General features: G+C 40.9%; 1 protein-coding gene across 13 annotated transcripts in view; it reads left to right on the top strand.

The window, feature by feature from the left end:
* The window catches only part of TP53INP1 (tumor protein p53 inducible nuclear protein 1), a 155,002-nt gene that overhangs the window by 64,933 nt on the left and 67,071 nt on the right, over positions 1-22,998 (top strand). For 7 of the 13 annotated variants that reach the window (XM_042923415.1, XM_042923409.1, XM_042923417.1 and 4 more), the window contains one exon: positions 1,477-1,622. The exons of 4 other annotated variants lie outside the window; for them this stretch is intronic. The gene's annotated coding sequence lies outside the window, so the exon portion shown is untranslated. Of the gene's footprint in view, positions 1-1,476; positions 1,623-4,659; positions 4,714-22,823; positions 22,954-22,998 lie in introns of those variants that run through there. 2 more of the 13 variants (XM_042923411.1, XM_042923413.1) reach the window with 2 other exon arrangements.

Genomic DNA, 22,998 nt, shown 5'->3' with positions numbered 1-22,998 from the left:
AAAAGATAAGCTATAAAATATATTTTAGGGACTAATGAGGAAATTTGAACATAGACTGTATATTAAGTGATATTAGGGAGTTACTGTTAATTTGTCTTAAGTATGCTGTTGTTGTGGATCTTCAGGAGACATATATATTCTTAGGAAATACAGGCTGAATCATGTAGGTGTACAGTGTCATGATGTCTGCAACTTACTGTCAAATGATACAGGAAAAAGAGTGAAGGTGGGAGGCTAAGCAATTGTGCCGTGTGGCAAATGTCATCAGTTGTTGAATCTAGGTAGAGTGTATATGGGTCGCCATTGTACCACTCCCAACTTTTCTGTACATTTAAAATTTTTCAAAATGAAGAGATGAGGGGTCAGAGAGACACAAGGAAGACAAATACCTCTTCTTCCTCTGGATGTTGTCAGTTTTGAATGTGATGCTCGTGACTGAAGCAGCCATCATGCAGCCATGAGGGAAACTAGCGTGGAGCATCTAGCTGAAATGCTGACCTGGCCCTGGAGCCCTGCTGACATTAGCAGTAGATGCATTTTCGGCCATTGGAGCTGCCTTCCTCCTAACTTTCTGTTATGTGAAAGAATCCATATTCCTTACTATTTAAGCATTTTGAGTTGAGCCATTATCTCTAGTGGAGACAGGAAAAAATGCTAAAAATAGAGTAGTCAGGGAGGCAGCAGGGAAGCCAGGAGACAATGGTGGTAGAGATATAAATCATAAGTTGTGTACAGTTTTGCTCTCTGCTTATCACAGTATAACATGCATTTTCCCATATCATTAAGATTTACTTATGAACATTTTTATTCTTTTGGAATAAGTAATATATTCCTGTGTTAAATATGGCCACAGATTTTTTTGCAGCTACTCTCATCGGAGGTGGTCTATTCCCCACCCCCTTGAAGCTGAGCTGGTTGGGTTTTGTTTTTGTTTTTTTTTTTTAAGCACAGTTAACATACAGTGTTATATTAGTTCAGTTCTACAATATAGTGATTCAACAACTCTGTACATTACTCAGTGCCCAGCACGGTAAGTATAGTCGTCATCTGTCACCATACAACGTTATTACAATATTACTGATTATATTTCCTGTGCTGTACTTTTCATCTCTATATTCATTTATTTTATACAGAAGTTTGTACCTCTTAATCCCCTTTATATATTTCACTCATTACCCCCACCAACCTCTCCTCTGGCAACCACCAGTTTGTTCTCTGTATTGAAGCATCTGTTTAGTTTTGGGGCACCTGGGTGGCTCAGTAGCTTAAGCGTCCGACTTTGGCTCAGGGCATGATCTCGAAGTTTGTGAGTTCAAGCCCAGTGACGGGTTCCGTGCTGACAGTGTGGAGCCTGGAGCCTGTAACCTGCTTCAGATTCTGTGTGTGTGTGTGTGTGTGTCTCTCTCTCTGCCCCTCCCCCACTCATGCGCGCTGTCTCTCTCTCTCTCTCTGTCAAAAATTAAACATTAAAAAAAGAAAATTAAAAGTGGATGTTCCAGCCCCTTCGGATGAACTGCAACCCTGACAACTTCACTGCAACTGCATGAGAGACCCTGTGCCACAGCTCCCCAGAGCCACCCGGCAAAGCGGCTTCCTGATCCTTGGCCCTCAGAAACCCTGAGGTATTAAATATCAGTTGTTTTAGCCCATTAAGGTTTAGGATAATTCATTATATGGCCATGAATACTAATACAGTCATTTCCTTTATTTACATACATATATACAAATATGAACATAGATTCTACTCTCTCCCCACCTTTTCATATAAAAGATAGTATATTGTTCACATTATGACATTAGCATAATTTCTCTTATAGGTATTTCCATAGAAGGTCATAGTGAGTTTCACCAATTTTTTATAGGTACATACTGGTTAATTTAACCGGTCTTCTAGTGGGAAACACTTGTTTTTTTTTCTATTCATTTCCTGTGACAACTGGCACTGAAATTATTAGCTTTGTACATTACTTTTGTATGCTAATGTATAAATAAATTCCCAGAAGTACAATTTCTGGGTCAAAATTGTGTTTTTGATAGATGCTGCTAAGTTCCCTTGATAAGGTTTATGGCATTTTGCACTCCTACTAGATGTGAGAGAACCCAGTTCTCTCAAAAGTTTTGGCATTTTTGCCAATTGGATAAGTTAAAAAGTAGTATTTCAGTATAATTTTAATTTACATTTCTATTATTCAGAGGGAAGATGAGCATTTTTTCATAGTTTTAGAATTACTCTTATATCATTTCCTGTAGACTGTCTTTTCATAAGCTTTGCTCACTTTTCTATAGGTTACAGGCCTTCTGTATTGCTTTGTAGGAGCTCTGTGTACATGAGGGAGATTAGTCCTATGTCTGGGACATAGATCACAACTTTTTTTCCCAGTTTGTTGTGGCTTTGACTTTTCCTGTAAAATCTTCCCATGTAGAAATTTTGTAATATATTTGTATTTAGTCAGACTTTATCAATACTTACTTTCAATGCTTCTGGATTTTGAATCATCATTATAAAGACCTTCCCATTAAATTTTTTTTAATTATTGTTTGTTTTCTTCTAGTACTTCTATACTTTTAACTTCTGGTTTTTTTTCTTTCTTGGCTTTTTGTTTGTTTGTTTTGGAGGAAATAAATGTTGCAAAGCATGGATCCAACTTTTTTCTTTCTATCTAGTTCATCATTTATTCATCAGTCCACCTTTTCCCCCTTTGACTTGAGATGCTTCCTCTTTCATGGAATGAACTAATGTATGTGTTTTCTGTGTATACTGTTCCATTTGTCTATTAGTATTCTAGCACTGTACTCTCTTACCTATTGCAAGTTTAAAATATGTTTTCATATATATCTGGTAATACTGGTTCTTTCTCATTGCTTTTTTTCCCTTGCCAGTATTTTCCTGGCCATTCTTATTTATTTTTCTATTTGAATTTTAGGATCAGTTTTTCTATTAAAAAAATTCTAAAGTTATTTTTTTAGTTATGTTAAATTTATATCTAACTTACAAAAATAGGTATTTTTATTATATTGAGCCTTCATAAACATTTTTGATGACAATGTTATTACTTATCTTACTGATAACACCATTGACTTAACTGTGCTCTTGTTATTTGATCCTTATGTTTTCCCCAATTTTTGATTTTATAAATAATTCTTAGATGAACCACTGTAGTTGAATCTCTGTGCATATCTGTGATTATTACCTTGTGATAAATTCCTAAAAGTAAAATCACTAGTCAAATGCTGTGAACTTTTGAGACGTCTGGCATTGTCACGATTCTTACCAAAGAAATTATGTCTTCCCACAAAATGTGGATGAAAGTCATAGATTTATTAATTCTTTTTAAGAACTTTAATACAGAGCTGTGAACTTTATTTTATTTAATTTGTTTATTTTTATTTGTTTTTGAGAGAGAGAGACAGGGGAGGGGCACAGGGGAGAGTGGGGACAGAGGATCCCAAGTGGGGTCTGCACTGACAGCACTTGAGCCAGATGCAGAACTTGAACTCATGAACCATGAGATCGTGATCTGAATTGAAGTCGGACGCTCAACCAACTGAGCCACCCAGGTGCCCCAGATCTATTAAATTTTTTAACACTCTTCCTATGTTAACATGTCAAAAGTGATATCTCACTTTTATTTTTCATTTATTTAATCATCAGTGAAATAGGACATTTTTTGTTTACTACGTATTTATATTTGATTTCTAGTGATTTATTGTCAACATCCTTACTCATTGTTTTTTTTGTTAAAAACCTAGTAGTTTATTTCAAAGTATAATTTTTTTTCCTTACCCATTTTATTTTATTTATTTTTTTTTTTAATTTTTTTTTTTTCAACGTTTTTTTATTTATTTTTGGGACAGAGAGAGACAGAGCATGAACGGGGGAGGGGCAGAGAGAGAGGGAGACACAGAATCGGAAACAGGCTCCAGGCTCCGAGCCATCAGCCCAGAGCCTGACGCGGGGCTCGAACTCACGGGCCGCGAGATCGTGACCTGGCTGAAGTCGGACGCTTAACCGACTGCGCCACCCAGGCGCCCCTCCTTACCCATTTTAATGCTGATGGTCTTAATGTTTTTCTTTTTGATCTGTATGAGCTTTTATATATTAAGGCTCTCAAATCTATTAAGTCTTATATTTGTGTCAACTACGTTAACACTTTATTTTTTGTTGTTTATAATATGGTTTTTGTGTCAATTTTTTTTTTTTATTTTAAAACACATACTCACTGAGGGGTGTCTGGGTGGCTCAGTCGGTTGAGCGTCCAGCTTCTGCTCAGGTCATGATCTCGCCATTCATGGGTTTGAGTCCTGCGTTGGACTCTGTGCTGACAGCTCAGAGCCTGGAGCCTACTTCAGATTCTGTCTCCCTCTCTTCCTGCCCCTTCCCTGCTCGCACTGTCTCTCTCTCTCTCTCTCAAAATGAATAAACATTAAAAAAAAAGAAGTTTTAAAATACATACTCACTGAATGAATTAAATAATACAGAAATAATATAGTAAGTATAGTAATAAGTGATAATATAGTAAAAAGTAATTTTTTTCTTTGCCCCAACCCTCTCACTTCTGCTAAGGGCTTTGTGTGGTGATGTTTTTTAACATTCAAGATTTTAAGCTTTCTTTGTTGTCAAATGTATATAATTCTTACTTTCTTAATTTCTTCCATTAGTTTATGCTCAGAAAGACGTTCCCATACTGAAATCAGAAGTAGAGGGGAGCCAAAGTGAGTATAGAAAAACCAGTAGGTGGGATATTGAGGTTGTCTGGGCAAGAGATTATTGTGGCTTGGACTGGGATGATGGTAGAGGACATAAAAAGAAATGGACAGATCAATATATAATTTGGAGATTGACTTGCTGACAGACTGATGGGGAAAAGTAGTGGAGAGGAGAGAAATAAATGATGGTTCCTGTAGTTTTGGCATATGCAACTGTTGGAATGGGGTTATCTTTTTCACATTCCTAAGCTGAAGAATGTGAAGTCTTTATGATACTTTCTCAGTGATATTCATTGACATGTGATCCCCTTTTGCAGGGTCCTTTTTTTTTTTTTTTTTTTTTTTTTTTTTTAATTTTTTTTTAACGTTTATTTATTTTTGAGACAGAGAGAGACACAGCATGAACGGGGGAGGGACAGAGAGAGAGGGAGACACAGAATCGGAAGCAGGCTCCAGGCTCTGAGCCATCAGCCCAGAGCCCGACGCGGGGCTCGAACTCACGGACCGTGAGATCGTGACCCGGGCTGAAGTCGGACGCTTAACCGACTGAGCCACCCAGGCGCCCCTGCAGGGTCCTTAAATACAGGCCAACATATCCTTGGTCTGGTTATTATTTTTTTTTAACATGCCATATTTTAATGTGCCTGGCTACTTAGTAGGAATGTTCTTTTGTTTACAAAGTGTTTTTGAGTTTGTCTCTTGTTCTCATTGATGACTCTTACCTAGGTACTAATATGGGCTAAGGTTTTCCATTCCCTAGTCAGTGAGAGCCTCAGAAAGAATGTTTGGAGCACTGGAGGATCGAAAACATGGGCGGGGAGGTATTTCTCAGTGCTCTCTGCTGTTATCAGATTGTTGCAATGAGGGCTCTCAGGCAGTTCCTGAGGACTGGTGCTGCAAAACTCACCACCTCCTTTTATTTCAACACAGGGGTCATCAAAGGAGAACCTAGTTTATGAGTGTGTGGCCTGGAATAGCTAGTTTGGAACTAATCAGTAAAAACACAGTCAGCAGGTTTGTTGTTGATATCCTTATTGTGCAGAACAGTGCTCAGTGAAGCTTCTAGTCCTCCTTGAACTCCACAAACAGGTTCAGGGGACACTGTCGTTTTAGTACATCACAGCAACATCAGAGTCCCTACCATAGGGGAAGAAATAAAGGTGATGGCCTCTGATGCCCCCACCCTATACAATCAGTCTGATGACTGCATATGACCACTCTCCCTTAATGACCCAGAGAAGCCCTCTCTAACTTCCTGCCAGAAGGACACACATCTAGTTGTTTTTCTGAGAGTCACAGTGGCTTCTGTGGAGCTATGCTCTACACATGCTTCCTCCTGATTCTTCTAGCAACCAGTAGCACAGGCCAACAGGGGGAAAGGTTCATTAGAGTTAGAAATGTAGTCTGTGGTCTTAGAACAGCTTTTCTGGGCAAAAGTAACTGATCCTTCTAGGGAAATGAGCAGTCTACGTCTTTGAAAAATTACATTCTAGCTGATCCACAATTCTATTGCATAATCATGGGTCACACCTGCAGCCAAATTAAATATGTTTGTCACTAGGATATTTCCATCTGGCAAACAAAATACTGTGGTATTATACTGCTCCCTCTTCCTGGAATGTCCTTGTGTGCTATATCTTCAAGGAGGCCATTTGGCCATGTTCCCAAATCCCTGGCCTTTGACCAGCCACCTCCTGCCTCTGCAGACTCCCAAGAGAACTATGTGGAGGGACAGTCCTGGCAAATGAACACTGTTTTTTACACTGTTTATACAAGCCTCACTGCTAAGCTTGTCTGGATCACTTCAGTGACAAAAAGAGACATAGACAAACCCAACATAAATGGTGGGACCCAAAATCTAGGTCAAAGTGATAAAGCTGCAGCCCTGTGCTTTCCTGAGAAAGCAGGGGTGCAGGAAGAGACTCTCAATCTTATCCTTGTCATCAGTGTCCTAATGCTCTTTTCCCACCTCATGAACGTCTACTCATTCTATGAACCCCAATGCAGAAGCCTCTTCCTTTCTGAGTTTTCCATGACCACAGCCCCATCCAAGAAGAATGAGTGGTTCCTTCATTTGTGATCCTGTTTATGTTTCTCCTTGATCACTGTACTAGGTCTTATTGTGGTGATCTGTTTATTTGGCCCTCTTCCCAGACACCAAAGGTAGACTCTGTCTTACTCCCCCTTTTATTTCCAGTGCCTGGCCAAGTGCCCGGCCTTGGGAGGTGTTTGGTGTAGTGTGCTGAAAGCCATGTCTTTTGGCACTGGAAACAAGGCACCTGGTTGTACAAAGTGTGCAGTGCACAAACATGCTGGGCCAAGGTGGTGAGTGGGGCTGGTGTGGGCTGCTTTGGGGCTGTCTCTGCGGAAAGGGAGCCTAGTTTTTCACACAGAGGCACTAGCTGGCAGGGCTGTCTGAGCCCAGAAGGGGTACTTCCTAATTTGCACCAAGACACTACATAGGCTTGCAGTCTTCCCGATTGCAGACCCAGGCAAACCAGACCCAGCAGAATGGCAGAATATGAAGAAATTCAAGCTTGAAAGAGTAGTTTCCCTTGTGAAAAGTTTCCACTACTCATTTAATAGGCAAGCCTTACAGTTACCTGATTTTAGAGAACTTATTGTCAATTATGAATAAGAAGAATTTGAATGTATTATGCTTTTCAGTGTAGTGTATTTAGTTCTTTCTCTTCAATTACAATTTTTAAAATGTATAAAATTATACAATTTTAGGCCTGAAAGTTATCTATTGATTTTTTTTTTTTTGAGCTTTTAATACTGTCTCTATGCTCAGTATGGACTAGGCACCAAAAACTGTAATAAAAATTGACCAGTGTCAAATAACTATTTGGTGGCAGGTTTTTCATTTGCTAAAAGGGCATTTACCATACAATTCTATCAGAAACGAAGCAAAGTGGTCACTATGTTAATGCAATTGGAATTTTATCCATCTCACTCTTTGGTTTCCACTGTGGTCTTATATTGTCAATTTTTCAATGCAGAAGCTGTCATTTCTTTAGTCCATCCCCCTTTTATATGTTCACACCTACCTACTAAAAATAGACTATCAATCATTTGGGGGATATCATTACTAGATTGGGAGAACCTTGAGGAAAGGAAGTAAGTCTCAATCTTATTTGTTTTTATCCCATGGTGTTATAACATAGTATATAGTTGTTCAATAAATCTTTTTATTTTATTTATTTTATTTTTTAAAATGTTTATTTTTGAGAGAGAGAGTGAGAGTGGAAGAGGTGCGGGGTGGGTGGACAGAGGATCCAAAGCAGGCTCCACGCTGACAGCAGCAAGCCCGATGTGAGACTTGAACTCACAAACCGTGAGACTATGACCTGACCTATGAGCTGGAGTCAGATGCTCAACCATCTGGGCCACCCAGGCATCCTCAATAAATCTTTTTAAAATGAAAGTAATGAATGACGGCATTAATGAATGAATGAGTAGGAGGTAATGAGAAGAGACAAGAAGGCTTACACTCTATCTGTGGTATTTTATTTAACAAATGTCACAATATTAAATTATTTAAATTTTTTTTGACATTTATTCATTTTTGAGAGACAGAGAGAGACAGAGTGCGAGAGGGAGAGGAGCAGAGAGAGAGGGAAACACAGAATGTAAAGCAGGCTCCAGGCTCCGAGCCACCAGCACAGAGCCCAACACGGGGCTCGAACCCACCGACCGCAAGATCATGACCTGAGCTGAAGTCGGACACCCAGCCGACTGAGCCACCCAGACGCCCCAAAATATTAACATTTTCTAAATCAGGGTGGTGGATATATGGATACACATTATCTTTTTCTCCATGGTGTTTTTCATATTTCAAAATTTCTAGATTTTTAAAAACCAAGATGAGTAGTAGAGGCGATAGCAGTATGACAGAAGTGCCTTTCTTTAAGGATCTCATTACTTAATTAGGGAGTTGTTCCAAGTATGTATAATTGGACTGTACATTTTTAGGAGTTGACTGGGGAGGGGGAATAAAGCAGCAAATAACTCTGAAACTAGAAAAGCAGGAATTGACACAACTTGTCTAGTTGTCAGGGTATCCCATGAATCAGCAGATAGGCACTTTGGCATATTTTAATACATATCCAGCATCTATGAATTATGAAATATGGTCAAGAAGAACGGGATCAATCTAGGTAGCACAATACCAGCTAAATACCTGGAGGTTGGTAGAAATCCTGTAGAGACTTCTGGCAAAATATCTTTTGACCTTTCCAGTCAGATCTGTTCTTTCTCCTCTCCATCCTGCTCTCTTCCTGGAATGTTGACCTGTATGGACTACATCAGTGGATGCTCATGACTTCTGCCTTCTACATCTAACAGGGGACGCCTGTTATTTTTGCATGTACAGCTTCCTTTCCCCATTCCTTAGGTTAGAGAACCAGGGACCACCATGTATGCTCTCTCAGGGATTGTATGCTGCAGTGAGTCCCATTCATACAGACTCGAACAGGAATAAGAGTTCTGAAGCTGTACAACTTTGTGGCCCTGACGTAACTCTTTCTTTTGGTAAATGCACCTCATCTACCTAGATAGTACAATCTGTGGGTCTGCTTCCTTGCCACAGAAGTGGACATGTGATTTAGGCTAGTCAGAGAACTATCTCTAGAAACCACCACTGATTATTGTAGGACAAGGCCCATGACCCAAGGAAGCCAACGGCACTCTTTGAGGGGTTGTTTGAATGGTAGGAGAGAAAGAATCTCTCCTGAGATTTCTAATACTAAGAAGCATGAAAGTCTAGAGCCTCTAGCGGTTCTTTTGCCACATAATAATAAAAGCCTACCTGCAAATAAAGTCAACACAGAGGAAAGGAGAATTGAAAGAAGTAGAAAAGGAGACAGATTATTGATGATACAGGTTTTATCCACAGCTCTGCCTAAATTACTCATGAGCTTTTTGGTTATATGAGCTAATAACTTCCCTCCATTGCTTAGGAGAGTTTGAGTTGATTCTGTGTCACTTGCAACCCCAGGAGTCCTGGCTAAAACTGATGCATAAGCGAAACCATAAATCAGGAACTTGGAATTTGTTTTCTCCTTAACAAAAAACTCAATGTGCTGCTTTTGACAATGATGATGGCATTTTTCTGCCCACAGCCCTCTAACGGCTTCTCTTCTTTCCCAGGGAAGAAGACGACTGTCCACACATGGCCAGTTGGTCCCTATGTGGTCTGACCTTATCTCTAACCGCCCCCTTTCCTTCCCTTTGCTCACAATGCATCAGGAAACCTGACCTTGGTGATCCTTACACTTGCCACTCATGTGCTCCCACCAGAGAGTATTTGCACCTGTTCTTCCCTCTGTCTGGTCTATGCTTCTCCCAGTTATCTTCTTGACTGTATTCTGTTCTCTTTTCATATGGAAACTTCCCTCATCACCCCATCTAAAATCTGAATATCCCTCTTGGTATTAGTGTCCTAGGGCAGTCATAACAAAATACAATCTAAAAGTTTTATACAATAGAAATTTATTGTGTCACAGTTCTGGAAGCTAGAAGTCTGAGTTTAAAGTGTTGATAGAGTCAGTTTGTTCTTTTTTTTTTTAATTTTTTAAAAATGTTTATTCATTTTTTAGAGAGAGAGAGAGAGAGACAGAGCATGAACCAGGGAGGGGCAGAGAGAGAGGGAGACACAAAATCCGAAGCAGGCTCCAGGCTCTGAGCTGTCAACACAGAGCCTGACATGGGGCTCGAACTCATGGACTGCAAGATCATGACCTGTGCTAAAGTCAGTCACTTACCTGACTGAGCCACCCAGGTACCCCAGAGTCAGTTTCTTCTGAAGACCATGAGGGAGAACCTATTCCATGTCCCACTCCTAGCTTCTGGTGGTTTGCTGGCAATCTTTGATGTTCCTTGGCTTGTAGAAGCATAATCCAGATCTGTGCCTTCATCTTCACGCCGTGTTCCCCCTGTGTACATGTCTCTCTGTGTCAAATTTCCCCTTTCATAAGGACGCTTGTTATTGGATTAGGGCCCGCACTAATGGCCTTATCATGACTTGATCATCTGCAAAGATCCGATTTGCAAATAAGGTCACATTCACAGGTACTGCGAGATCAGCATATTTTGGGGGGACACAGTTCAACTCATACCACTCTTCTTATCTTGTCTTATTCTTCTTTATAGTATGTATCACCATTGACATAAACTTATGTTACCTTTTTTTTTTTAATTTTTTTTAACGTTTATTTATTTTTGAGACAGAGAGAGACAGAGCATGAACGAGGGAAGGTCAGAGAGAGAGGGAGACACAGAATCTGAAACAGGCTCCAGGCTCTAAGCAGTCAGCACAGAGCCCAACGCGGGGCTCGAACTCACGGACCGCGAGATCGTGACCTGAGCTGAAGTCGGACGCTTAACCGACTGAGCCACCCAGGCGCCCCTATGTTACCATTTTTTAAGTTTATTTATTGATTTTGAAAGAGAGTGAGGGAGGGACAGAGAGAAGGAGAGACAAAATCCCAAGCAGGCTCTATGCTGTCAGTGCAGAACCCAACACAGGGCTCAATCCCACGAACCATGAGACCATGACCTGAGCTGAGATCAAGAGTCAGACACTTAACCAACTGAGCCACCCAGGTGCCCCTATTTTTATCATTTAATGTCTCTCTCTCACCCAACTAAGATGTAAATTCCATGAACATGTGGATATAATGTTACATCCACACTATTTAAAACAGTGCCTAAGCATATAGAAGGTATGCAATCTAATATTTGGTAAACAAGTGAATACTAAACAAGAAAATAGATTCTCCAATTTAAAAATATTAAAGTCTGAAACTTCTCTTTGCAAAGTCAAGTATTTGAAGACACTAAGGCTTCTCCAGTTTCTTTGATGTGCATATTCAGAGTCTAAGACTCACTGGAGATCTATCCAAAATCTCTATCACAAACTAACAAATACCATTACTTTGAAAATAGAAGACTGGATAGAAACACTTGGAGGAAGAATGGAATTTGGGGGTGGCAGGTTGAGAGAGGACATGTGACAAGTGGTAGAAGTTGAATGAGGTTAAAAGTGGTCAAGTTCTTGCAAAATCTTAAAGTAGTGATCTTTATGCCTGACTTCATGACAAAAGTATGCCAGTGGCCATCAATGGAGTTACCTTGTGTTCATTACACATTAAAAAGCATTTTTTTAACATGAAAACAAGTTTTGCCTGCTGAAGATATTAGGAGTGCCCCCTGTGGCATTTATTGTGATGTATTATCTGTATATACCTTTATCAATTGGTCTTATTATTATCCATCTTTCATCTGATGCCCCCTTTGGACTGTGAGCTGAGGGGCAGGAGGTTCTGTCTTTGCTAGCCCATAGACAGTCAAAAGACAAGTGGTAAAAGAAAATATTTGTCGCACACTACACAAAAGAGAGTTAAGAGCCCTTACTTACATAAGGCTTTTATAAATCAGTAAGAAGACAAATGAGCCAGTGGACCAAAGGAAGTGCAGGTGCCGTAGAGACATTACAAGCTGCTCCATCCTGGGGGATCCCCGGGGGGCTCATTTGGTTGGGCCTCTGATTCTTGATTTCGGCTCAGGTCACGATCTCACAGCTCATGGTTTAAACCCCACATCAGGCTCTGTGCTGGCAGTGCAGAACTTGCCTAGGATTCTCTCTCTCTCTCTCTCTCTCTCTCTCTCTCTCTCAATAAATAGACTTTTAAAAAAGTTGCTCACTATTACCAGTAGCCAGGGAAACGCAAATTAAAATAATAACAAAATTGAATTTTTGCCCATCTGCTTGGCAAAAGTTGAAAAGATTGATAACTTCCAGGCTGGTGAGGGTGTAGATAATCAGGAACTTTCATACTTCTGAGTGTGGGGCAGTATATGGAACTGTATGTTCAGATTTGAAATATATTGACCTTCTGTCCTAAAAATCCCATGTTTAAGAATCTATCCTATAAAAGAATCCCTCAAAATTATACATATCAATAAAACTCCCAAATTTCAATACAGGAAAGACACAGGGGTGCCCATTTGGTTTTTAAAAAATCACGAATATGCTATTTCTTGTACTTTTGAATTTATGGAGTAAAATTCCTGTTCTCTACAGAATTAATTAAATAGCACAATCAACATTTATCAAATGGCAAGTAGAGGCAAGGGATGTAGTCAGATTCCTCAAAATGCTGTTTTAGGGATTTAGTTGTGAATATTTAAGAAAATGATTCTTCAGCTTCTACCACTCCTACCCTAAATCAGTCTCTGGTGTAGGTAAACCATTAAACCCCAAAGCTGAGAAGGCAAGAAGTCAGAAGGGCGGGGAGTGTATCCAGGGCAGTAAACCTGTCAGCTTTTGCTCCCAAATGTCACTCCCTGTTTTGGGCATCCTTAGTTGTTTGTGTTTATAATAAGAAGGAGAGGGGCACCTTGGTGGCTCAGTCAGTTAAGTATCCAACTTCAGCTCATGTCATGATCTCGTGGTTTGTGGGTTCAAGCCCCGCATCAGGCTCTGTGCTGACAGCTCTGAGCCTGGAGCCTGCTTCAGATTCTGTGTCTCCCTCTTGCTCTGCCCCTCCCGCCCCCCTTGTGCTCTGTCTCTTTCTGTCTCTCAAGAATAAATAACTGGTAAAAATAATAATAATAATAGAAGAAGGACAAAATCCTGGGGTGCTTGGGTGGCTCAGTCAGTTGAGCATCTGACTTTGGCTCAGGTCATGATCTCACAATTTGTGAGTTGAAGTCCCGCATCGGGCTCTGTGCTGACAGCTCAGAGCCTGGAGCCTGTTTCAGATTCTCTGTCTCCCTCCCTCCCTGCCCCTCCCCTGCCTCTCTCTCAAAAACAAACATTTAAAAAAAATAAAGGAGAAAGTCCTATTTAGAGCAAGAATTTGCCACAACCACTTTCTCGTATTAAGGGAGCAGCTTTATATTTCATATTTATAGCCAGGGGAAAGACCAGGTAGTAGGTAGAACTCTTTGAATATAAAAGTTGACTCCTCTCACCAGGAAAGAAGAATTATTTTTATCGTACTAACTGCTCTGTGGATAAAAATGTGAGAAGAGTGGCGCCTGGGCGGCTAAGTCGGTTGAGCATCCAACTTCAGGTCAGGTCGTGATCTCATGGTTTGTGGGTTTGAGCCCTGCGTGGGGCTCTGTGCTGACAGCTCGGGAGCCTGCAGCCTGCTTTAGATTCTGTGTGTGTCTCTCTTTCTGCCCTTCTCCCACAAGCTCTTTGTCCCTCGAATAAACATTAAACAAAAATTTTTTAAAAAGTGAGAAGAAACTAGACTTCTAGGGTAAGGGAGAAGATGCTGGTCAGGGAAATGGGTGAGATTTGAGGGGTTTGAGAGTGAGGGGAGGCTCACCCAGCACAGGGCACTGGTATCCCTCTCTACCCCCACCTTCCCACCAGCTGGGAGCAGCATAGGTTGACTGATAGCCTCCAGCTTATACCTCCTTCAGGATCTGCTGTAGGTTTTTTTGTTCTTTTGGTGTTTTTTGGTTTTTGTTTTTGGAGGGGGGTATGGAGGGGTTCTGCTCTTCCCAGGGAAGTCCCCAGCAATGCCTGAGGCAAGCCCTGTACAAGAGCTAGATCTTTTCGCCAGATAAAGGGCTCTTTACCATGTAAGTTGTGCTTTGAGCATCTCTGATTTTGGCAAAGCCTTTGTCAAGTTGGCCTGGGTTGGAGGGCTCCCCCTGCCCAAGCTGGCTTGCCTCCCCTTTGTCTTCACCTTTTACTCCTCCAGAAGCCTTTTCCACCCCTTCTCCATCTCAGCACCTGCTCCCTGGAGAGCCCACTTGGCACAGCTAAAGACCCTCATTTGCAACTATAGATGGACTCACACCAGTGGGGGTTTTTAAGACACTTAATGGAACTTTTTCTCATTTTAATTTCAAGTTCAGAATTTAAAACCAAGTAATTGCCAATCTGTTCTCTACCACACAATCACTGTGTAACCTTGAATGATGGCTGATTTTGTCTGAGCAAACAGTCGCAGATTCCCTCAGGAGCATATTCCTTTTCATTTTTTTGTTGTCAAAGAGAAATGAAAGAAATTCTGGGGGGAAATTACCTACAAATATTGCTACAAAACTTTCTAAATTTTATGAAAGTAGAATCCTAGTTTTAGAATAAGAAAAGATCTTAAAGTGTGTTCCAATTAAAGTCCCTCACTTTACATTGGAGCATTTATCCATAGAGCCCTTGAAAATTATAATCTAGATCTCCAGTTACAAAAACAGACAACAAACAACACAAAACAACTTTGCAGCCATCTTAGTTAAAACAGTTGATGTTCCAAATAATTATACCTGTGTTTGCATTATTCAGGATTACTGTCATTCTAGGTGGTAACACCCACCTAGAGAAACTAACATTTATTAAAGGAGAACAAGAAGTTCAATCATTAGGGTCTCTTTTTTCTAATGGATATATTTTCCTTTTCATTGTTTTCAACTTACCAATTGTATTTCCTTTTTTTTAAGTTTATTTATTTATTTTGAAAGAGAAAGTGTGAGTAGGGGAGGGGCAGAGAAAGAAGGAGAAAGAGAGAATCCCAAGTAGGCTCTGAGCTGTCAGCATAGATAGAGCCTGATATGGGGCTCGAACCCACAAACCCTGAGATCGTGACCTGAACTGAAACTGGACTCTTAACTGACTGAGCCACCCAGGCCCCCCCCCCCAATTGTATTTCTTAAAAAGACAATTCCAGGGGCGCCTGGTGGCTCAGTCAGTTAAGTGTCCCAACTTCAGTTCAGGTCATGATCTCACAGTCCGTGAGTTCGAGCCCCGTATTTGGCTCTCTGCTAACAACTCAGAGCTTAGAGCCTGCTTTGGATTCTGTGTCTCCCTCTCTCACCGCCCCTCCCCTGCTCTTTCTCTCCCCCTCTCTCTCTTTCTCTCTCTCAGAAAGAAATAAACATTAAAAACAAAAACAGGACAATTCTGTTTTCTTTTTCAGAAAAGCAATGCATAAGACCACTTCGCCTTTCTGGTCTATTCTATGTGCTGGGGAATTTGCAGTCATATTAATGCAATACAGTGTGTTTTGTGGGGAGAAGCATTCTTTGTTAAGAAGAAAAATTACTTTAAAAATGCATAAAATGTTTTAAAATAACATTAGTAAATAGTTATTACTTGTTTAATAAGCTTTTAAATATGTTTAAGGGGAAGTTGACACTCAAAATGATTTTTCTGGGTGTGTAATAGAGAAATAATACATATCAATTCCTTTTATTCTCTAAACACTCCGTTCTCTACCCTGTTGTGTGATCTCTGCTGAAATTACATCTCCACTTGGCTCTTTCTCCTTTACAAAAAGGAGAAGCTCAACTTCAGACCCAGGCTGCTTGACCTTCATTTATCCACTTTCTGCCCCAGCTGGCCTGGAGCAGATGAGGTTACAGTGAGATTTCTTAGCCTCTTAGGATGACTCTGGTCCCTAGACCTTTCTCTGCTGCTGCTTTGAGGGTCTCTCCTGCACCACCCACCCTCTCTCTCCCATGCCATACTGACCCAGTAGTTCCCTGGACAAGATGGCTAAGGATCTAAGTCCAACTATACCTGGTTTCTATAGTTTTCCAACTATACCATGAAACAGCCAACTCATCTACAGGAAAGGGTAATTTCAGCTACAAATTACACACAGATGGTTGAGTGTCTTTCCTATGCTACTAAAATTGAGACAGAGTGTTTCCAAATCAAAGGCAGTCATTTGAGTGAACAGTATTTACTTATGTGTCCTTGTATGTATGTATTATATGTTGGCTAACAGTGATGGCATCTGTGTTCACAAGCACAGAGTTCAGAATATTTCCACATTTATAATATGTATGTGTAAGTGTTAGTGAGCCCATATCATAAATGGACAATTGTTTAAATCTTAAACAGTTGAGTGGTGCCTGGGTGGCTCAGTCAGTTAAGTGGCCAACTCTTGATCTCAGCTCAAGTCATGATCTCCCAGTTCATGAGATGGAGCCCTGAATCAGGCTTTGGGCTGACAGTGCAGAGCCTGCTTGGGATTCTCTCTCTGCCTCCCTCCAGCTCTCTTGCACGTGTGACTGCTGTCTTTCTCTCTCCCAAAATAAATAAAAATAAACTTTAAAAAAAATCTTGAACAGTTTAAATGGGAACTACCCAATAACATTAATTACCGTTTTTAGTAACAGCTCAGGATAGAGTTCCTCGTAAGGAGCTTGTGATCTAAACAAGATTTATCAAACCAATACTATAAAAGTTAGCTAAGAAAAGCCTAAGCTTTGGGTACCTGGGTGGCTCACCCAGTTAAGCATCTGACTTTGGCTCAAGTCCTGATCTCACAGTTTGTGAGTTCAAGGCCCGCATCGGGTGAACACGCGCCCTGCTTTGGGTGAGCCCCACTTCTCTCTCCCTCTCTCTCTGCCCCTTGTGGGATTCTCTCTCTCTCTACCCACCTCCCCCACCCCACCGCCCTCACTCACTTGCTCCCCCTCTCTCTCAATAAAAGAAAGAAAGAAAGAAAGAAAGAAAGAAAGAAAGAAAGAAAGAAAGAAAAGCCTAGGCTTCAGCATCTGGGGGAGAAACTGGTCTTAGAATTTGCCCTTTGTTACACTTCCCAAGCTAGGATTATTCAAGGTTTTTCTTTACACAACTGGTAATGGATAAGACCTGATGATCATCATCTTTAATTCGCTATGTATTACTAAATAATAATGTACTTTCCCCATTATTGATTAAATATTCTCAGTTTATGGTGAGGGAAAGGAAGAGGAGAAGAAGCGGGCACAGAGCTGGAAAGCTATCTGGCCCAGTCCTTACATTTATAAAGGGGCTTGCATTTAGGCTTTTGACATTACCTCCAAAAGAGATTACACAAAAATATGCTGATGGGATTGAAATAAGACAGCCTCATCCAAATTTAAAATTGAGATCCCTGACTAAACTATATCACCTTTAGTGTACTATAGATTTTAAAAAGTAAATCTTGGGGTGCCTGCGTGTCTCAGTCAGTTAAGCGTCTGATTCTTGATTTCAGCTCAGGTCATGATCTCATGGTTCATGAGATCAAGCCCTGAATTGGCCTGGACCCTGCTTGGGATTCTCTCTCTCTACTCTCTTAGCCCCTCATGCGCTTGCTCTCTCTCTCTCAAAAACAAACAAACAAACTTAATAAAGTAGCTTCTAAAAATTAAATCTTTAAATTTTCTTCTGACTAGCACAACTGTTTTGTATTGTAATTTTTTTTGTATTAAAGGCATTGATTATTAAAAATGTAAACATTCAAAACACAGTAATTTTCAAACCTCATTTAAAAAAATGTACTATACTAGGAACCTCAAAAATAATGGAGACAACGGATCTTCAGCCTTTGAAAAGTTCTGAAATTATTTGGTTAGAATGCAAATATTTCCATGAGGTAGTAAGAGTATTTTCTTTTTTTTTTTAAACGAGTATTTTCATATAAACCTAAGAAACTATAGACTAAAAAATCCAGAAAAGGAGGTTACAGGAAAGAATGAATTGTATGCTTCAAATGAAAACTCATTGCAACATTTTTTTATTGGTTTTTTTTTTTTTTTTGCCTCTATATTGGATTTTGTGAATTTTAAGGGGTATTTCAATCTTACTATTTCCACATGTTAATACATATTTCAGATACATAATATCTGCACCTTAAAACATACTTTCTCTGCATGAAGTCACTAACTTGCTTTGGTAAACTTACAGAAATAGCACGTGTGTGAAGCTATGAATATTCAACCAGAGTAGCCTGCATGATGAACCAGTGTTCTTGGACACCTGAGGCTTGGAATGCTGAAATAAAACTTGACAGAGGTGCTTTGAAAGACAGGTCTTACAGAGATGTCTTAAAGGAGAAAGGAGTGACAACTAGAATGATAAGAAAGTCAACTGTCATGACTTAGAAGGGAAGGTTAATCCTGGGCAGCAGGTCAACAGAGGTCATTATCTGAATTACAAATATTCTGAAAGGGAACTTCTTGTTTGCCCAATCCCCATAACTGCATTGTCTCCTGGGGAAGCATTTATGGTTCTTTCAGCAAATTCAGTACAGAGTAATAGAAACAACCATTTTGAGACCTCTTAATAGACTAAAATATGAAGGCAGCTGTCCAGTTGGGAAATTATATCTTTGAGACCCATAGCATTGGTTTGACCAAGGGAATTCAGAGAAGAATAGAGGAGAAAAAGATATAAAGGGCACCAAAGGTGAAAGGAAGGTTTGAGTCTGAATTCCATCTCTGCTACAGAGTTAATGTATTCCCACTGGTGTTAACACAAGTGCCTAAGGTAAAAGCACAATAAAAGGAGGAAGGCTCATAGCGTCAGCCCCACTCTGAAGAGCCCAGAGTTCTGAGAGCTAAAATGCAAGCTACTGAGGAACAATGGCACAAGCTGTAACTTTCTAGGATTCCACAGCGGGCAGGTTGAGGAAGATTTTAAAATCTGCAGTGGTATTCCAGGAAGGAGCATAACAGCCACAACTTATGGTTTGTTTCATGGTGACCTGAAATATACTTCAAGAGAAACCCTCTGAATGTCCCTGATGTCTTTGGGTCTCTGTGTCACACCTCAAGATGTCCAGCTTGGTGAGGGTCTCACTCAGGGTGGGTGTATGCTCTGAATATATAATCTCAAGTATTCCTCATAGCAGCTCTATGAGTTGGAGAGTTTTACTCGCATTTTACAAAGTAGGAAACTGACCTCAAAAAGAGATGTCAAGTCATTTGCCCAAGGTTGGGTGGGAAAATTGGGCTTTAGATCCATCTGACCCTAAAAATGATTCTATTTCCACAGTATCTTTCTGTGTCATTCTTACTGTTACTTTACTGCTTGTAAGTTGACTTGATTTCCCCTTTCTTTAAGGGAAATCACACAGGCTTAAACCTTTGTTGACCCTTCCAAACAATCATTCCACCACTATTTATTGAGCATGTACTAAGAGCTAGGCATTGGGGTTAAAGAATGAATGAAATACAATTCCTGGCTCCAGAGAGCATGCAGTTCATACATGGAATCAGTTACTAAACTGTATAGGATTCATTTATCATATACCTCTCCCCATATTTCTCTTCTGAGTATCTGGTACAGGCCCTCACTGCCTGGACAGTAGTCTTTTAACTGGTCTTTCTGTGTTATTAGCCAGGTCACGGGAGATCTACTCACAGAGTTGTGGGCAAGGTAAAGAATTCTTTTAAGCAATACGGAGACATCCAGAAACTAGTAGCAGTGGGAAACTACAACCATGCCTAGGGCCAAAATATTCCAGAGCTGCCTGCCCCTTAGGAGCTACAACCATGAAAGGAAGCAGCTGGGAAACGTCTCTCTTCTTCTGCCATTGTGATCTATTGGAGCCATGCTCTGCTCCAACTCACAAGCCAGACGGCCAAACAGAATCAGGTCTGCAATCTGCAAGGGTCAGCCTCCCTGTACAGAGAAGTAGGGAATGGATTGGGTAAGGGCAAATGAAGAATAAGCAGCTCTCTATATATTCATTTGCTCAGCAAATACGTACTGAATGTGTGTAGTCCACGACAGGCGCAGTGCCTACAGTAGTGAACAGAACAGGTCTTTTCTTCATGGAGCTGACAGTTTGGTGAAGGCCACTGAGAATGAGCCTAATTCAAACAGAAGGAAAAGCGGTGAAGAAAAGGAACACAGGTCAATAAGAGAGTATAATAAAGGAAACTGAACCAACTTTGAGAGCCAGGGAAGGTTTCCCAGAGAAAAGGACAGGAGCTGAGAGATCAAGGAGATTAGAAAGAGGAGAGAAAGGGCTGGAGAGAGCATTTAAACACAGAAGATGGAAGGGTGAAGTGCCAGTGGTGGGAGGGAGCCAGGCTCCTCCAGAAACAAAGAGAAGCACAGGAAGGGGAATTGTGGCCTGCGTGGAGCTAGGGAGGGCAGCCAGGGCAGATCATGGGAGGCTTCATGGGCCAGGTTAAGGATTTTGGTTTATATCCTAACAGCAAGTGGGAAGCCAACAAAGCATTTTAATTCAGGAAGGGAATGAGGATGGGTGGATACAGTCAGATGCCAGAACTGGTTTGGAAGATCACTCTGGCTACAACATAGAGATTGAATTGGAGGGTGGGTAGAAACCACTTTTAGGCTATTGTGGAAGTCCAGGTGAGAGAGAATGAGAGCACGACCTATCATGGTGGCAATGGAGATGGAGGGCAGTGAAGATACGAAGAGTGACTTAGGAGCCATAACGGAACTTGGCAGTGCATTGGACATGGTGGGGCCGGGGGGGGAAGGAGAGTGAAGTGCCAGGATGACTCCTAGGTTTCTGACTTGAACAAATGATTAAGGTATTCACTGAGCTAGGAAAACATGGTAGGCCAGGTTTGGGGATTGTTATCGGTTGAACTGTGTCCTCTCAGAAAACGTATGTTAAAATCTTAACTGCCAGTATCTCAGCATGTGACCTTATTTGGAAATAGGGTCTTTACAGAGGTAACCAAGTTAACATTAGTGTGGGTCCTAATCCAAAATGACTGCTGTCCTTACTAAAAGGAGAATTTGGGGAGCGCCTAGGTGGCTCAGTCAGTTAAGCGTCCAGCTCTTGATTTTGGCTCAGGTCACAATCTCATGGTCTTGAGATCAAGCCCTGTGTCAGGCTCTACACAGAGCACAGAGCCTGCTTGAGATTCTCTCTGTCTCCCTCTCTTCCTGTTCCTCCCCTGCTCGCTCTCTCTCTCTCTCTTTCTCTGAAAATAAATAACCTTTTGAAAGGGGGGACTGGATTTTAGAAAGAGACAAGCACAGAGAGAAGACCATGTGAGACACAGGGAGAACACCATCTATAGTTCAAGGCATACCTGTGCTACCAGAGGCCAGGAGAGAGGCATGACACAGAATATTCCTCATTGCCCTCAGCAGGAGTCAGCCCTGCCAACACCTAGACCTCAGACTTGTAGCCTGCAAAACTGGGAGACAACAAATCTCTGTTTTTTTAAGCGACCCAGTTGGTGGTACTTTGTGATAGTAGCTCTAGGAAACTAATACAGGAAGGAAAATCAGAACGTTGACACTGGACGAGCTGAGTTTAAGGGGCTATTTGAGAAACAGCATCACAAGGTAGTTAAGCATGGACTATGAAGCCATCTGCCTGGGTTTGAAGCTAGGCTGTGCTCCTTACCAGCTACGGGAGCACACTCACATTAATGTAAATCTGTTAGCCACAGGCCCCTCACCTGTAACTAGGAATAATATGACCTTTCTCATACGGTTGTCATGAGGAGAAAATGAGCTGAACCTAAAGCACTTAAAATGGTACCTGGCACATAGTAAGCACTACAAAAGTTTATTTACACATAGACAACACATAAAGCATCCCAATATTGAATAGAGTTGATAATAGAAGTCTGGAATTCAGAAGAGAGTTGTTGTTGTTGTTGTTGTTGTTGTTGTTGTTGTTGTTGTTGTTCTTCTTCTTCTTCTTCTTCTTCTTCTTCTTCTTCTTCTTCTTCTTCTTCCTCTTCCTCTTCCTCTTCCTCTTCCTCTTCCTCTTCTTTTTAATTTGAGAGAGAGACCACACCAGTGGTGAGGAGGGGCAGAGAGAGAGAGAGAGAGAGAATCTCAACCAGGCTCCATGCTCAGTGTAGAAATGAATGTAGGGGCTCGATCCCAAGACCCTGGGATCATGACTTGAGCCAAAATTGAGTCAGATGCTCAACACACTGAGCCACACAGGCGCCCCTCCATTTTAAAATTAGGACTCATTGGCATGTAACTGAAATCATAAGGGAAAACAAAATGGCCTAGAGAGAGAGTATGGGATGAGAAGAGGAGAGGGCTTCTGGACAAGTCTTGACAAGTCTTGACACCTACAACATTAAAACGAGATTCATCAAAGAAGTTGAATCATCAAAGGAGATAAAAAAAAAAAATGTCTAGAGAAAACCACAATGAAATATTACCTCACACCTATTAGGATGACTGTTAGGGACTGATTTGTGTTTCCCCACCCAAATTGTATGTTGGAGCCCTAACCCCCAATGTTACAGTATTTGGAGATGGGCCTGTAAGGAGGTAATTCAAGTTAAATGAAGTACTAAGAGTGAGGCCCTAATCCAATAGCAGTGATGTCCTTATAAGAAGAGAAAGGGACACCTTCTCTCTACTTGCATATGCACAGAAAAAAAGCCATGTGAGGACACAGTGAGAAGTTGCTGTCTGCAAGCCAGGAAGAGAGACCTAATCAGAAACCAACCCTACTGGCATCTTGATCTTGGACCTCTAGCCTTGAGAACTGCGAGAAAAGAAATGTATGTTGTTTAAGGCACCTATATGTGTCATTCTGTTATGGCAGA

Source organism: Panthera leo, chromosome F2 (genome assembly GCF_018350215.1).
Source record: "Panthera leo isolate Ple1 chromosome F2, P.leo_Ple1_pat1.1, whole genome shotgun sequence".
In the NCBI taxonomy this organism is placed as follows: Eukaryota; Metazoa; Chordata; class Mammalia; order Carnivora; family Felidae; genus Panthera; species Panthera leo.
Note: the sequence above shows the minus strand (reverse complement) of the source record. Positions and strands in the feature narration are given on the sequence as shown.